The 15,575-nt window shown below is 39.8% G+C and overlaps 1 protein-coding gene across 1 annotated transcript in view; it reads left to right on the top strand.

The window, feature by feature from the left end:
- LOC110963193 (CMP-N-acetylneuraminate-beta-galactosamide-alpha-2,3-sialyltransferase 1-like) overlaps positions 1 to 15,575 on the top strand; it is a 92,541-nt gene that overhangs the window by 14,212 nt on the left and 62,754 nt on the right. The gene's annotated exons all lie outside the window — the stretch shown is intronic.

Here is a 15,575-nt window from a genome sequence, read left to right as displayed (position 1 = left end):
TGGTGCCAAATGCTAAAGTCAGTGACTAACAGGTTCACAATCAGAATGTTTTTGCCAGTATTGTCTGCTTGCAAGGTGGGGTTTTCTGTTGTCATTATTGGTTCTAACAATATGGCAGAATTACTTCAATATTACATTTTGCTCTTCTGGAAAGCAGAGTAATTTTACAGTGTGTGAACAGAGCTGTAAGTGAGCTGGTGTGCTGAGCAGCAGTGAGTGGAGCGAGGAGGTCATACTACAACTACAGATGGTGGAGGAGGCAACGGTGTAGAGCTGCATGCATATCATATTAACACAGGCAGGGAATAGCTTCTTGGTCAAACAAAAAAACCTTGGAAATATATAAGTTTATTGCACAGAGATGATTTTTTTAAAGGGGTTAAAACTCAACCTCATAGTGGAGCTAGACAAAGCTTCATGGCAGTGTGTCTTGTTGAGATATTTCTCTTGAGCCATGCCATTATCATTACTAAAAGGCAAAAAAAATACGGATTTTCTAAGAGTGTGACACCGATTATTTCATTTAGTTAGAATCTCTCATTATAAACAACCTTTACTGGTCGCATAATGACAAGCTGACACTTACAGATTAAATGTGTTTTGAATCCCAAATAGCTGTCTGGTGTTTGCTTCAAAACAGACAGACCAGACTGTTTACTTCTTTCAGCCAATAAATGAGTCCATATTCTTATTTGCACAAAACATTTCACTCTTTCTCTCTTAGATTTTTTGGAAATAGTTTATTTAACATTTGAAATTTACATTTGATTGGTGACACTGTGACAGCCAATCAAACTGGAGTTTCAGCACAGAAGTCCTGCGCTTCATAAGCCGGTTTGACCTGTTTCATTTTCAGAATGCAGTGTGGCTTAATTAAAGTGTACATATCAAGTACTGTTAATCAGTCTAATCAACAGACAGGATGCATGTTGAGGGGAGAACAAGAAACACAATCATAATCAAGATTCAAGCTATTCAGCTTTGATTTCAGATGGAGTTCAATCCAGAGACTAAAAACAAGTGATACTAATGGTTTAATTTACATGGTCAAAAATAAATTGCTTCTGCAGTTGTTTGTTGCTACAGTCTGTGTAACTAATGATGAGTGTTTACATCCATCAAAGTCTATCGAATATTCCTCTTTCCACTGGCCACCAGTGTTAACAACACAGAGACACACTGCTGTTTACGCACACACCGGGCATGATCACAAATATTGTACAATGATCAAAGCCTGTCAAAGGACTGCTGGAACCTCTGACTACATATTGATCATTGGTGCTGGTGCATGGTTGCGCATTAGAGGGGTTTGATCAGTGGATGCATAAATGGAAGCTACATGTTGGTGGCAGGGATACACTGTAAACGTAACTCATGTTTTACCTGCAGACCCAGTTGGGCCCACTTTTCTGACTGATTCACTGTGTTAAGCCTTAGTATGAGTCAGCTTGGTTAATATTTAGGAGAACAGAATCCCTGACAAGATCCTAAAGCACAGAGGAGCTGCACATTTTATACAAGGCTGTCGTACATTTCATTTGTCAGTGTGAAACCGGGGGCTGTTTTGCCCTGACAGCCCAAACAAACAAACAAACTGTAGACTATAGGTTTTAAAAGTAGTTCCGAAGCCTTTTGGAGGTGTATTAAAAGTTAATGTGAGTGGAAAGGTAAGCAGAGAGGTGAACTATTCTTCAAACACCTGGAGAGCAGCCTCAGAGGGTTCCTGTTGGAACCTTCATATCCCCATCAAAAAAAAAAAAAACCACGCGCCTTTGAAGCGCCCTAAAAGCACCATACCTATTTAGAGTACACTGAATGTATGAGCTCCAGGAAGGTACAGCATGCCAAACAGAGATTGCTGACAGAAAATGAAAAACATTTCCTGCTAAATATTAAAACTGACTTCTCCGGAGGATAGGACTTGCAGTTCGAGCTGATATTTTGTGGCTGAAAGAAATCCCCCAGAAATTCTCCTTTGCAGCTCAAAGGTAGATTATGTAAGATCTATGTAAAACAGCACCCCCTGCAGGTATGGCAAAGAGTGACGAATCGAAATCTAAACAAAGTCGGCCTCCCACTTGGTGCTCGACATGTATCTGGAGGACAGGATGCAGGAGGTAAAATAAATAAGCCCCCAACCCAAGTGTTCAGCTGAGAGTTATTCTGCTGAACATAGATGTGGTTAGCATAACAGAGGAGGCACAAACTTTAAGCACAAAGCTTAGTTTGAATATCCTTATCCAGACAATATGGGTGTAGCTACAGTCTGTCAGATGTCTCGAGGTGTGTCACTGAATCTATAAACCTTTAACCCATCCTCCATTCTTTTTATCGTATCTTGAATAGAGCCAGATCGATGACTGGCTAAATTCATACAGTGGATACAATAAGTATTTGAACACCCTGCGATTTTGCAAGTTCTCCCACTTAGAAATCATGGAGGGGTCTGAAATTTTCATCGTAGGTGCATGTCCACTGTGAAAGACATAATCTAAAAACAATTTATTTGTATGATACTGCTGCAAATAAGTATTTGAACACCTGTCTATTAGCTGGAATTGTGAGCCTCAAAGACCTGTTAGTCGGCTTTAAAAAGTCCACCTCCACTTCCCTTATCCTCCTAAATTAGAAGCACCTGTTTGAGGTTGTTAGCTGCTTAAAAACACCTGTCCACCCCATACAATCAGTAAGACTCCAACTACTAGCATGGCCAAGACCAAAGAACTGTCCAAAGACATCAGAGACAGAATTGCAGACCTCCACAAGGCTGGAAAGGGTTACGGGCCAATTGCCAAGAAGCTTGGTGAAAAAAGATCCACTGTTGGAGCAATTATTAGAAAATGGAAGAGGCTAAACATGATTGTCAGTCTCCCTCGGACTGGGCCTCCATGCAAGATCTCACCTTGTGGGGTCTCAATGATCCTAAGAAAGGTGAGGAATCAGCCAAGAACTACACAGGAGGAGCTGGTCAATGACCTGAAAAGAGCTGGGACCACCGTTTCCAAGGTTACTGGTAATACATAAAGACGTCATAGTTTAAAATCATGCATGGCACGGAAGGTTCCCCTGCTTAAACCAGCACATGTCCAGACCCTTCCTAAGTTTGCCAATGACCATTTGAATGATCCAGAGGAGTCATGGGAGAAAGTCATGTGGTCAGATGAGACCAAAATGGAACTTTTTGGTCTTAATTCCACTCGTCGTGTTTGGAGGAAGAAGAATGATGAGTACCATCCCAAGAACAACATCCCTACTGTGAAGCATGGGGGTGGTAGCATCATGCTTTGGGGGTGTTTTTCTGCACATGGGACTGGAAGACTGCACTGAATTAAGGAGAGGATGACCGGGTCCATGTATTGCCAGATTTTGGGGAACAACCTCCTTCCCTCAATTAGAGAATTGAAGATGGGTCGTGGCTGGGTCTTCCAACATGACAATGACCCTCAGCACACAGCCAGGATAACCAAGGAGTGGCTTCGTAAGAAGCATATCAAGGTTCTGGAGTGGCCTAGCCAGTTGCCAGACCTAAACCCAATAGAAAATCTTTGGAGGGAGCTCAAACTCTGTGTTTCTCAGCAAGCTGACTGATCTAGAGAAGATCTGTGTGGAGGAGTGGGGCAAAATCCCTGCTGCAGTGTGTGCAAACCTGGTGAAAGATTACAGGGAACGTTTGACCTCTGTGATTGCAAGCAAAGGCTACCGTACCAAATATTAACATTGATTTTCTCAGGTGTTCAAATACTTATTTGCAGCAGTATCATACAAATAAATTGTTAAAAAAAATCATACACTGTGATTTCTGGATTTTTTTTTTCAGATTATGTCTTTCACAGCGGAGATGTACCTACGATAAAAATTTCAGACCCCTCCATGATTTCTAAGTGGGAGAACTTGCAAAATCGCAGGGTGCTCAAATACTTATTGTACCCACTGTATATTAGCTGGTATCAGCTTATTGTAGATATTTGAATATCTTTTGAACAGTAGTGATCACTACTGTTCAAAAGTTTGGGGTCACTTAAAAATGTCCTTATTTTCGAAAGAAAAGCATTTTTTTCTATGAAGATAACATTAAATGAATCAGAAATACAGTCTAGACATTGTTAATGTGGTAAATGACCATTCTAACTGGAAATGGCTGATTTGTAATGGAATATCCAAGGTACAGAGGAACATTTCCAGCAACCATCACTCCTGTGTTCTAAAGCTACATTGTGTTAGCTAATGGTGTTGAAAGGCTCATTGATTATTAGGAAACCCTTGTGCAATTATGTTGGCACAAGAATAAAAGTGTGACTTTTCATGAAAATAAATGAAATTGTCTGGGTGACTAAAAACATTTGGATGGGAGTGTATTAGTACCAGTGTTGTGCAAGAGTTGCAATGTAAGTCTGGTAGTGGGTCACAGCTTCCAGGCCAAAATAACTCAACATTCATTTATTTGCCGTACCTTGTATATTTCGGCAACATCCCCAGATGCAGTACTTTGTTTTATTGCCAACAAATTTCTTTCAGGCTCGGCTGTATTTTCCATTTAGCAAACATCACCATGCTAACCAGAAGGCAGCGCTTCCAAACTAAAATAATGGGTCAGTCAGGCACGTTGAGCCTGAAGTCAGTTTCCAGTATCACAAAGGGAGTTTAACCTGCTAGATCACAATGGTTCTAATTCTACACAGCTAACCTGCTCCTGTTCAGAGTTTCTGATTGAACTGAATGTAAGAAGCACCACAGAAGCAGCATTAACCTTTCGCCAGTTCTTTAACTGATGATGTACAGTATAAGTGACAAAGATTCACAACTGAGGTTTTATCTTTAAACCTGTTGAGCAGAATGTTAGTAATCTCGCTTATACTGCTGGTATTGCAACTAATGGAACACAGTATTTATTACAGAGGACAACCTATCAATGACATCAGTTTTACTCTACTACGTCCAAAAACGTGATTACCAAACTTCATTATTGTCACACCTAAATGCACTTTTTCAGCAACATGTTTAAATGTACTAAGCTAAATATTTAAGCGCTCTAATGTATAGCTGTCACGTTCAAATTAAGCAGCGACATTTAGAATCACTGACTGATAAAATAAATGCCTTAACTTGCACCACTGACTATTTTCTACCAGCCTTTCTCTTTTGCCTTAGGCCAGGCTCACAAAACAGGACTTTCATGCCAATTTAGCCATTTCACCCCTTCTAGCAATCAGAGCAGATATCTGGTCTGGGAGCTTGGTTTGAACTGATGCTGGTCCAGGGATATTTGCTAGTGTGAGGAGTTTACAGATCCAGTCTGAAACTTCCTCCTGCTCACAGAGTCATCATGGTTGCCATGATAATATCAAATATGTTGGATATTCATCGGGTTATTTCTGATTATCACACTAGCACCCGGAGCAATGGACATGGTTGCGAAGCAACGCTATACATTTTAGCCTGTGAGGTCAACGTTAGCTACAGATGTTCGAACTGATAAAACCTCCAGTTATCACTGATGAATAAACAAACCATGCTGACCACATCTTCTAGCCATTTTCCTACACAGACTCATGTAGCCTTCTGCTTTCTTCTTCTAATTGATAAGGTATTAGCATTATAGCAGGCTGTTGCACCACAGTCTCCATTTAGTTTCCATCTGCTTCCCTAAGGGATCACATGAGGTGTTCTCTGCCCCTGACTGCTCCTTCTGGCACCATCGTCCTAATAATAATCATAATATCCTGTGGTTTGTGGTGCAGCATTATTTTTAAATCTTGCACTGTGTTCAGAGAGAAGAATATCTGGGAAGTTTCTTCTTATGCGCGTGATGCAACCACATTTCAATATCTGTCAATATTTTGTGTGTTGTCCTTATATACAGCAACAGAGCAGTTTGCTGGGATAAATTTTTCATATTCTTCTCAGCTCTCAATTTCAAAAACCTGTTCCTCTTGACAGAAGAGGAGTCAAATGATGCATCAAGTGCCCCCGTATATTTAATATAATTATCCTGCCACTATAGCAGATACCCAGTCTGTCAGACTTCACAGGGCCTGATGAAGGAAACCTGGTCAGCAAAGACAGTTATTGACCACTGTCCTGATTCCATTATCTCGGAATTTGGCTTTTGTGAGCCAAATAATGCAAAGTTAGCCTGACGATGTTGAGCCTGCTTCATGGTGTGGATCTCTGATGTACTCAAATGGTGAACTTTTGTTACTCTGTCAAGGAATGCAGCGAAGTTCTGTGATGATTGGCGTACTTATGTCCGTCTGTTTGTGTGTTTGCAACATTACTCAAAAACGGATTTGGATGAAATGACAGAAGGACCACCCCATTAAATCTGAACAGTGATGTGGCTTATAGTGTTGATCCACAGATTTGTTAAAGATTTCTGTATCATTGTGAGATAGCAGCACAGCATCACTCTGAGTATGACTACAAGTGAACACTACATCAGCTGCCTGCTGTGATCCCACTACAAATCGGAAAATTAAATTTTGGGGGAGTTTCCACCGGCCACTACATGTTTAGGTCACACGATTCAGTATCTGTACATAAAGTGAACATGCATAACACACGCCTGTGCTCAGCGCAAGGTCATTTTGTTTGTGGGTACATCTAATGTACATTAAATGTCCACATACTATGTCACTGTGATTTCTGATCATCAATTACTAATAATAAAAAAAGGTGCATTACTTTTAAAATAAAATGCTGCTTTTCTGACAATTCTATATAGGGGGAATGAACAGCCTTGGTGGATTACTGTACTCTCTGAGGGATTTTCTAGTTAGCACTGCTATTGTGAGAATGTCAGCACGCTGTTATTCTATTTAGTATAAGTGTAGTCTAATAGTGTAACATATTCTTATTTTGAAACCCTGAATATTACCGTTAATATCAGTCAGCATTCAGAGGCAACAGGATTGATTGTCTACAAAAAATCCAGAAGCAGTTCTTAGCAGTGATTACCGCCACAAGAAATACAGTACTGAAGATACTGAGCTGTGCATCGCTTTTCATGCTGTGAGAGTTGGTAATTTCTTTCACGTCTGTCGGGCATATTTTTGATAGACAGTTCTGACACCATTATACTTTTCTAAATCTACTGGTCAGGTCTTGACATCAGGTTTTCATATTGCACCCCTAGATCACACCCTACAGAGGACCTTCCAGCTGTGTGCGTGTGTCCTCCACAGACACACACAATACCATCAAAACATCAGTCAGTACTGGAATATTCGTCATTTTGTATTTCACACACATTTTAACTGAAGGCCTGCACAGTGGATTGTTGGTTAGCACTAGAAGATCCCCGGCCTTCCTGGGATCTTTCTGCATGGAGTTTGCATGTTCACCTTGTGCATGTGTGGGTTTTCTCCAGGTGCTCCGTCTTCCTCCCACAGTCCAAAAACATGCTCAGGTTAATTAGTAACTCTAAATTGCCTGCAGGTGTGAATGTGAGTGTGCTTGATTGTCTCTATATGTAGCCCTGTGACAGACTGGTGACCTGTCTAGGGTGTCCCCTGTCTTCACTCTAAGTCAGCTGGGACAGACTCCAGCCCCTCTGTATGACCCTGATGAGCATTAGGCGGTGTGTAGATAATGGATGGATGTTTTAACTCTATTTTCAGTATAATTATATCTTTTTTTTTAACTTTTAGCATATCCTACCAAGAAATATTACACTCCATTGTCTGATGCACAGCAAATTCACGCAGTATTCACAGGAGATCTCTGCAGCTCAAGGAAAAGCATAATGAAGCTGTGTAAGTGGTACGTTTTTCCTAATAATGCCATGAAAAATGTACCAGACATCGTTGGTGTCCAAGTTCAGAGGATGCCTTTTATTCATTGCACATCTATTGAGCGTGGTTAGCAAAGGTAGACCACATGCTGGATGTTCCTCACAGCGTTTTCTCTGCTGCTAAATTACAGCTGATCCAAGGTGTTTGATGAGGACTGCACATCCACAGAATCTGGTACACAAGGAGGTAATTATCCAGAGGGATTAGAGCAGAGCTAATACACTGGAAATGTGCTCATTTGCCTTTTTGATAAGATATAGTTGAAAAGCAGTATTATAGTGATGATAAATTAAAACACCAGTAATTTATACATCTCTGCTTGCTTGTTTGCTTGTTTGTTGATTGGAGTTTATATGAGTTTTCATATTTGGAGAGCGGTGATTTGAAATGTGCCTGTTTATGGAAGTTATTTGGTTCTGATTGATGGATTTTTCAAGCCAGTCAGAGTGTCAAGTGCCTCAGCACTACTAACACAGTTTTTAATATTCATATGATTCATTATATTACAGAATTCTCGATGCCATCTGCTTTGTCAGCTTCAATCAGCACACAATACAGAAGAGGCTGACAGCTGGGAGGAGGATTTTGATGCAAGGATTGTAAGAGGGAGAAAACAATTTGGGAGTTTTCTTTGAGTGTAAATGCACTGCGCAGTCATGAAGTGCTGCCGCTGTCAGAGAGTTCAAAGTTTAAAAGTAAAGAAAATCCAGGACATTTATGAAAAGGAGGTCAAAAGAAAGTCCCATGAATGAAAGGGCTGTTCATCATGAATAATTTTGTTAGTCTTAGCAATGGGATCTTTCAGTAATGAATAAAGGGAGTGCGTAGCACAGAAATGTCAAAAAGCGTACTAGTCTTGAGCACATTCAGCATTTAAGAGGTCTGCACTTTAAGGTATCATCCTGTCCTGATCCACTATTTTATGAGACACGTGCCTGCCAAAAAAAGAGCTCTGGAGAAATCAAATGGGTGGAAATGTATCCTGCAACATCCACTTGCAGTCCCCATAGCTCAGCCATAAAAACTGTTCTGTTTGCACATTCCCTTGTCCTTCGGAGTGAAATACATTTATTTGACTCTTGGTTTGACATTTTATGCAAAGTACTTCCTCTGAGCTAAGTAGGGGGATTCAAGAAATTTAGGTGAAAGGAGAAATGTGTAGGCAGCAATCCACTCCACAGAGGCTGTGGACAAGTGGCTCGCTGGCAAATTGCTTTGTAGCACTTGATGGTCATTCTTCATCATTAGTTGATAACGTGTTCTTAGCATCTTTGTAGAGTTGCTCCGAGTGTAAAAGCAGCTCCTGTTACATGAAGAAAATTTTAGATGTTGGGTGATCCTGCTTTCGGATTTGCTCAATTTTGAGTGGAATTATTATCATTGTACATTTTTTTTGTAAGATATTTTTAATTACATTAGAAGAATTACTTAGACCAATAACACTCAAGCGCTATATATATATATGTATATATATATATATATATATATATATATATATATACACCAGGCTTTGCAAAAGTTCTGTTACACTCGGTTTCATGATCTTTAGAGACGTTTACATGTCGGAGTGAAAAATTCCATTAAATAAACTGAAAGTTCTACCTTATAGGCAGGTGTCCTTAATACCATTTTTTTCTCCGGTGAAGTTGTATCAAGATGGAAGTCAAAAGAGTTGAGATATCTGCTCCCCTTTGTGCTGAACATCAGCCGGATGACTGTCCACAGAGTTGCGGAGAGGCTAAAGAATGGTGAAGATCTTTCAGGTCTTCACCATTCTTGAAAGATCACTGAAAGATCTTCACCATTCTTGAGCCTCTCCAATCAGTCAGGCCACTTCCGCCACTGCAAGGGTTGTGTCACGTGGGATAATGCACCAAAATTTTGTTTTTTTTCCTTCCAAAAATATGCCTTTTACAGTTATGTTATAGCAATTGCAACACTACTAAACAGACAGTAAGTCTGTTAAACACAACCATAACGACAGCTCCATACAGTCCAGTACTTTTCTCTTCTGTAATCTCTTCACTACCCTCACCAATTTTTCCAATGTTTTCCTTTTGCTATTATTTATATAACATGTGGAATTAAAAATATATATATTATTTTGTCAGCAAATCATTTAGATGTCAGCTGGTCATAGCTAATAGTATATGCAAACACCAATGTTCATTTTATAACTGAAAATTGTAAGTCAACTGCCTATCCTACCTGAAGAGGGGGTCTCAAACGTTTTCAGGCTTCCTGCAACCCACCTGACACCTGTGGAGCTTATTTGGGCCAGACATTTTTTATTATATTTTGGCCTTTGAAGTCTGATGATGCATTTGTGAGAAGAACCGACCGTTTGTAAACTTACTTGAAGTAAGAGTGCTCCATAATCTCCACTCCTTCCACTCTCTGGCCTCACTCTCATATCACCGCTCTGCAGTTTGTTCTCGCTATGAAGGGGCGGGCCATAAAGCAACTAACCAATCATGGCACGTTTCTTCTAAAAAAAAATGTCACTTTGACCAATCCCTATCCTTCTGATTTAGAGCTCAGAGCACTTGCTTTGTGTGAGTGACAGGAGGGTGGGCATGTACTCTGTAAGGCTTCTAGCGCTGCTGTCTCTGGCCTGTCTGCCAAAAAGCCGATCAACTTTTTTTCATTGGCCTGCCAGTCCATGTCTGGCCTGTCCAGGCAGGCCAATAAGGAGGCAGGCCACCGGGAAAAGTCCCGCCTCTCCCGATTGCCAGTCCGGGCCTGGTCATCCGGCTGATGTTCAGCTGCTTGGCTCTGTCAGACTTGTTGTGGCCAGCATGAAGGAGAGCAGATATCTCAACTCTTTTGACTTCCATCTTGATACAACTTCACCGGAGAAAAAAATTGTATTAAGGACACCTGCCTATAAGGTAGAACTTTCAGTTTATTTAATGGAATTTTTCACTCCGATATGTAAACGTCTCTAAAGATCATGAAACCGTGCAACAGAACTTTTGCAAAGCCCGGTATATATATAAGCTATATAGATAGCTATAAAATAGTTAACAAATGCCACAGACAAGTAGTTAGCTATAGGCTGCATTCCGATTAGTTTTGTGGAAGATGTCGGTTTGAGGAAATTTCTTAGGATCGCAACAAATGACGATTCATCTGAGCCTAAACCTGCATGACTAGCAGGCGACCCATACACAGGGGTTGCAGTTCCCAACACAGCAGTCATGGGTTCGAGTTCTACCCACGGCCATTTGCTCTTTTCCTTCATTTTCCTGTCACTCTCCACTGTCCTATATATATAAAAGCCAAAAAAAGACCACCAAAAAAATTACAAACATGGACTTCACAGACTAAAAAGTCTTCTGCAAAATCAGTCCCAGGTGTGTACTCTTTTGTGTTCGACCACTTCACCTCACTCTAACACTGACAGCTGCTACTGACCATAGACTGTTTATGCTGCTCCCTGAATAAAGAAAAGTGTTTCTGCTGGTACCTGTTCAGAGAAAAAAGAAGAATACAGATGTATAAATGTTAACTTGCTGTTACTGGGAAGGTTCCTGTTATAATGTTATGATCATGGCTCTGGACTTTGACGATAACTGGTTTTTCTATAACAAACCGGATAAAGTTGAGATGTACAAAAAATGTTTAAACTGCTGCTGTGTAAAGGGAATACTGCTGTTAACGAGCACTTTATTTGGTAGAAGTGTTTGCAAACCAAATGTTGCTGTATTTTTGTGGATACAGCAGTACTTTCGAAAATATAAGGGCAGAATACACTACTTTTAAATTCATTCTATAATTTTAACCATAACAATGTGATTAATCACGATTAATCGCAGAAAGTCATGAGATCAATTGAAATTACAAATTTTAATCATTGCCCAACTCTAATACACGTATATGTATTCCGGGGGGGTGTTATCATTATATGTAGGTTCACATATCTACCTGATAGTTGCATCTTCATGATATTCCACTGTAACTGTTTTGCTTCAACTTGTGCCTTGCATCTTTCATAAAATTCTTTGTCGCACCCTGAGAAAAATAGCCGTTACACCGCTTCACCATGAAGAGTGATTTTAACAAGCATCTTTTTAAAACCCTCTTTTGTAACTGTGTTCATTTGCATGATGTCTTTGCAAAGTGAAAACTTATCACATCTGTGATTTCTGTCTGCTCTTAGGAACCTTTTTCTTACTGTGTAATGCTGGCCAAGGCGTCCAAAGTAGTTGTTATTCTTTGGATGGCTTTCCTACCTGGCTTTACTCTCATCATACCGAGCTTTGTTGTGCTGATTGAAATGGTCACACAATTTGTTGCCTCGTGTGGTGGCAACAGTTCCAAGACGCAGCAGACAGAGTACCTGTTTTTGATCAGCAGCATCATTTCTGTTGCTGAGATATTTTCATACAAGTGATGTTGTGTATCCTTTTCCAACCAAATCTTTCTTTTCAGTGTTTCTCTGCTTATTTCACTGCAAAAACAACATAAACCAGAGTAAATAATGTTCTATCAAAATCGTGTTGTAGATTAGTTATCGAAAATGAGAACTGTATGAGTTTTATTTGTATCAAGCAGCAAAAAGGCTTTGTTGTTTTTTTGAGTTATGTGGCCTTACTTACTACTGCACATCACAGTGTCAACTCAGAAATTGCACATCATGCTGCCATAATTGAAATCCAATCCTGAGATTACTGTTAATAAACTGCCTGATATGAAATACAGAGGGCACCATACTCAGTAAATTTTTTCACTGATTGCTGTTGTAAAAGTTTACTGAAAAAAAAAAAACAAGAAACAAATGAACCTGTACTGGAAACACAACAGATTGATGTAGACAGACTGCTCTGCAAACAGAGCTATCAGACATTTCCATTTAGTTGCATTGAGTGCTTAAGTACCTTTAAACACAGCATCGGGTTAGTGGGGATCCGTGTGATCAATCAGTTTCTAATCCATTGACTCAGTTTTCCAGTAGGTCTGTGATATCGATCCAGAGGCCTGGGAGGATGGAAACATTAAACTTTCCCAGGACTTGCACATCTGTGTTTTTGTTTCTTGTCTTTGTATTTGTGCTGCACTTTTATGTAACAGTAAAGAAAAAATCACATTATAATGAACAGAAACAAATGTCGCTGTGTTTTTGTATTTCACAGTGGCTGGAGAAGAATGCCTATTCTAACAAGAGAAGCACTCAGAGCGCAGTACTCAAGGCTTCTCAGTCATTGTATCATTTTCAACAGATGAAATCTTTAAAAACATTGTGGCAGAAGTCACGGCAACATAGAATATGTCCATTTAATATAGATGGACCCACAAACTGAAGGACCTTGCACTAAGCACAGGAGTGTGTTATGCATGCATACATTATGTACGGAGACCAAATCGTGTGACCTAAATATGTAGCGGGTGGTGGGAACTGATGGAACTCTGAAACATCCCCACAATTTAATCAATAGTTCCTTGTATCATTTTTGACGGATAAGTCCTGGGAAGTCCACAGCGGTTGATTTATTGTAGGATCGCAATTGTGGGTAATGTTGCTAACAGACAGACAGACAGAGAGAAGTGCGCAAATCATCACATAACTCCGTTCCTTGCTGTTCCTTGGCGGAGTAATTAAGCTAATCAGATAAAGTCATTAAAATGATAATATTCCAGTCAGACTCTTTATCAGGTTAACATTGATTAGTTGAGTGCATATAAATTCACTCAGTGACTGTACAGCAGTAGTTTCTTCTGGACCATCCAACCCCCACCTCCACCCCCCAGGACTCTGTGCAGGCCTCTCAGTTCTCCTTCCAGTCTGTTCCCCTGGTAGATGATGCCAACGGCGAGCCGCTCCACAGTTTTTCCTCCCATTTAGATGACTGTGATAGCATTGCATGGATCCTTTCTTTCTTGCCCTGTGCCTTTAAAAGCAAAAAGCTGCCATGTAGGGGGATAAGCTGTGGGCGATGCAGGTGGATGCCCCTGCGGTGTCCTGGATTACAGACTATCTTGCCAAGAGGCTGCAGTCAGTATAATTCCAGGGGCCACCTTAAGGCATCGTCCTGTTATCGCTCATTTGCTTTCATATCGCTCTTTGTGAGCTTCCTGCCTCTTTCACCTTGACAAACCAAAGTTACAGAATTTAGCCTTGATGAGAGGATTGACAGTGTTTGGTATCTTGTGCTTTAAGACAAGCCAGTGAATGACTTGTTACAGTCTGCTGTCAGAAGGCCTCCAGCTCAGCCTCATGGTGATTGAGGATATGCCTGAGTCACTTCATAGAATCTGACACCTTTTTAGATGGGATTTTTAGAAAAATACCTCGAAAAAGATTTTGCAGAAGCATAATGCAGGCTACAGACAGCTGTTTTCACAGCTCCGCCTTAATCCGCGAATGAATGACTTTTTGGAAAACATTACTTTCTTTGGTACTTGCAGGAGGCACAATGCTAGATATCTGTGTTGATGATATACAGTTACCCCTGAGCCTGGATTAAAGCTGGTTTTATATGAATATCTTGTCATGTACACTGTAAAAAGAGTGAAGCTACTTGAAAAACTGCAAGATCGGCACTGTCTGCAAAAATTTAACAAGGAATAATTAACATATTGAGTTGGTATCTACTTTAATTGATAACTATTTTTCTTTTAAGGAGCACATTCAGAATAATGTAAAAAAAACAACTAAAAAATGTGGGGAAAAAAATGTGTCGTATATGAAGGCTTCACTAATTGTCTTTTGCTGGATAGTGTGTACCATGGGGCTCTGAGATTCATTATCACATGCGGTCCCCTTTCTAGCATTGTGTGCTCGATTCCAAAGTTAAGTGGACATCTTTAAGTTCCTGACGCCACAGTCATTGGCACGTGTTTATTTACAGAACCATTCTGGGTATTGTTCCTTCCTATTTGTCTTGTCTTTTAACAAGGAAATATGGAAGTCACAATCTCCAATCTATGGATACGCTGCAATTTTTTGCTCCCAAAGTACGATCTGAACTGGACAAGAAAGCCTTTGTGCTTTCGACACCTAATGCTTGGAATAAATTACAGTCAACTTAAACTTCAAGCCTTTGTTACACTGAATGAGTTTAAAGCAGCTTTGGGGAAATCATTACAGTCTACCTTATCTGTGTGCTGATGTTATATGTGAGCAAGTATTAATGTTGTTTATTTTATCTGATGTTTATTGTTTTTAATATGACTGTGCTGTTCCCCTTTTGGCCAATTCTGTCTTGTAAAGGAGATCTCCGATGTCAGTGGGACTAACCTAGTTCTATGAATGCTAAATTTTAAAAAAGTAGTTAAAGTGACATATTTGTACCACTTAATGCAACGTATGGTTGCAAGATGATAAAAATCTAATTCAGTCATTTAGATAAACCTTTTTAAGTCGTAAACATTATTTTGGTGAGTTGGGCTGACATAATGTTGGTAATTGCACGACATTCGTATTGCATGTAATTCAAACACACATTTTTGCAACTGTTAATTTTAAACTAAGGTCAAGTTGAGGTAACTTCATTAAATTCAAGTCTCCTTCCCTGTCTGTGTAATATCGGAGTAACCTTGTTGTTTTTAATTTGCTAACTTAAATACTTGTGCTTATAATGAAGATAATGAGTAAAGTCATTTCAATAACAGATAAATACTTGGAACAACTTATGTTTTTATGTGTAATCAATTGAAAGACTTTCCTGCTGCCACACCTAGCATTTTAAGCATTGCACTTCACATTTATTAAGCTTTGATAGATAGTGTTTTGTTTTTTGTTTTTTTAATCAGGCAATGCTTTCAACTTTTGTTATATTGCAC

The sequence above is a fragment of the Acanthochromis polyacanthus genome, chromosome 11 (genome assembly GCF_021347895.1).
Source record: "Acanthochromis polyacanthus isolate Apoly-LR-REF ecotype Palm Island chromosome 11, KAUST_Apoly_ChrSc, whole genome shotgun sequence".
In the NCBI taxonomy this organism is placed as follows: domain Eukaryota; kingdom Metazoa; phylum Chordata; class Actinopteri; family Pomacentridae; genus Acanthochromis; species Acanthochromis polyacanthus.
This window is presented reverse-complemented; position numbering and strand designations above follow the sequence as displayed.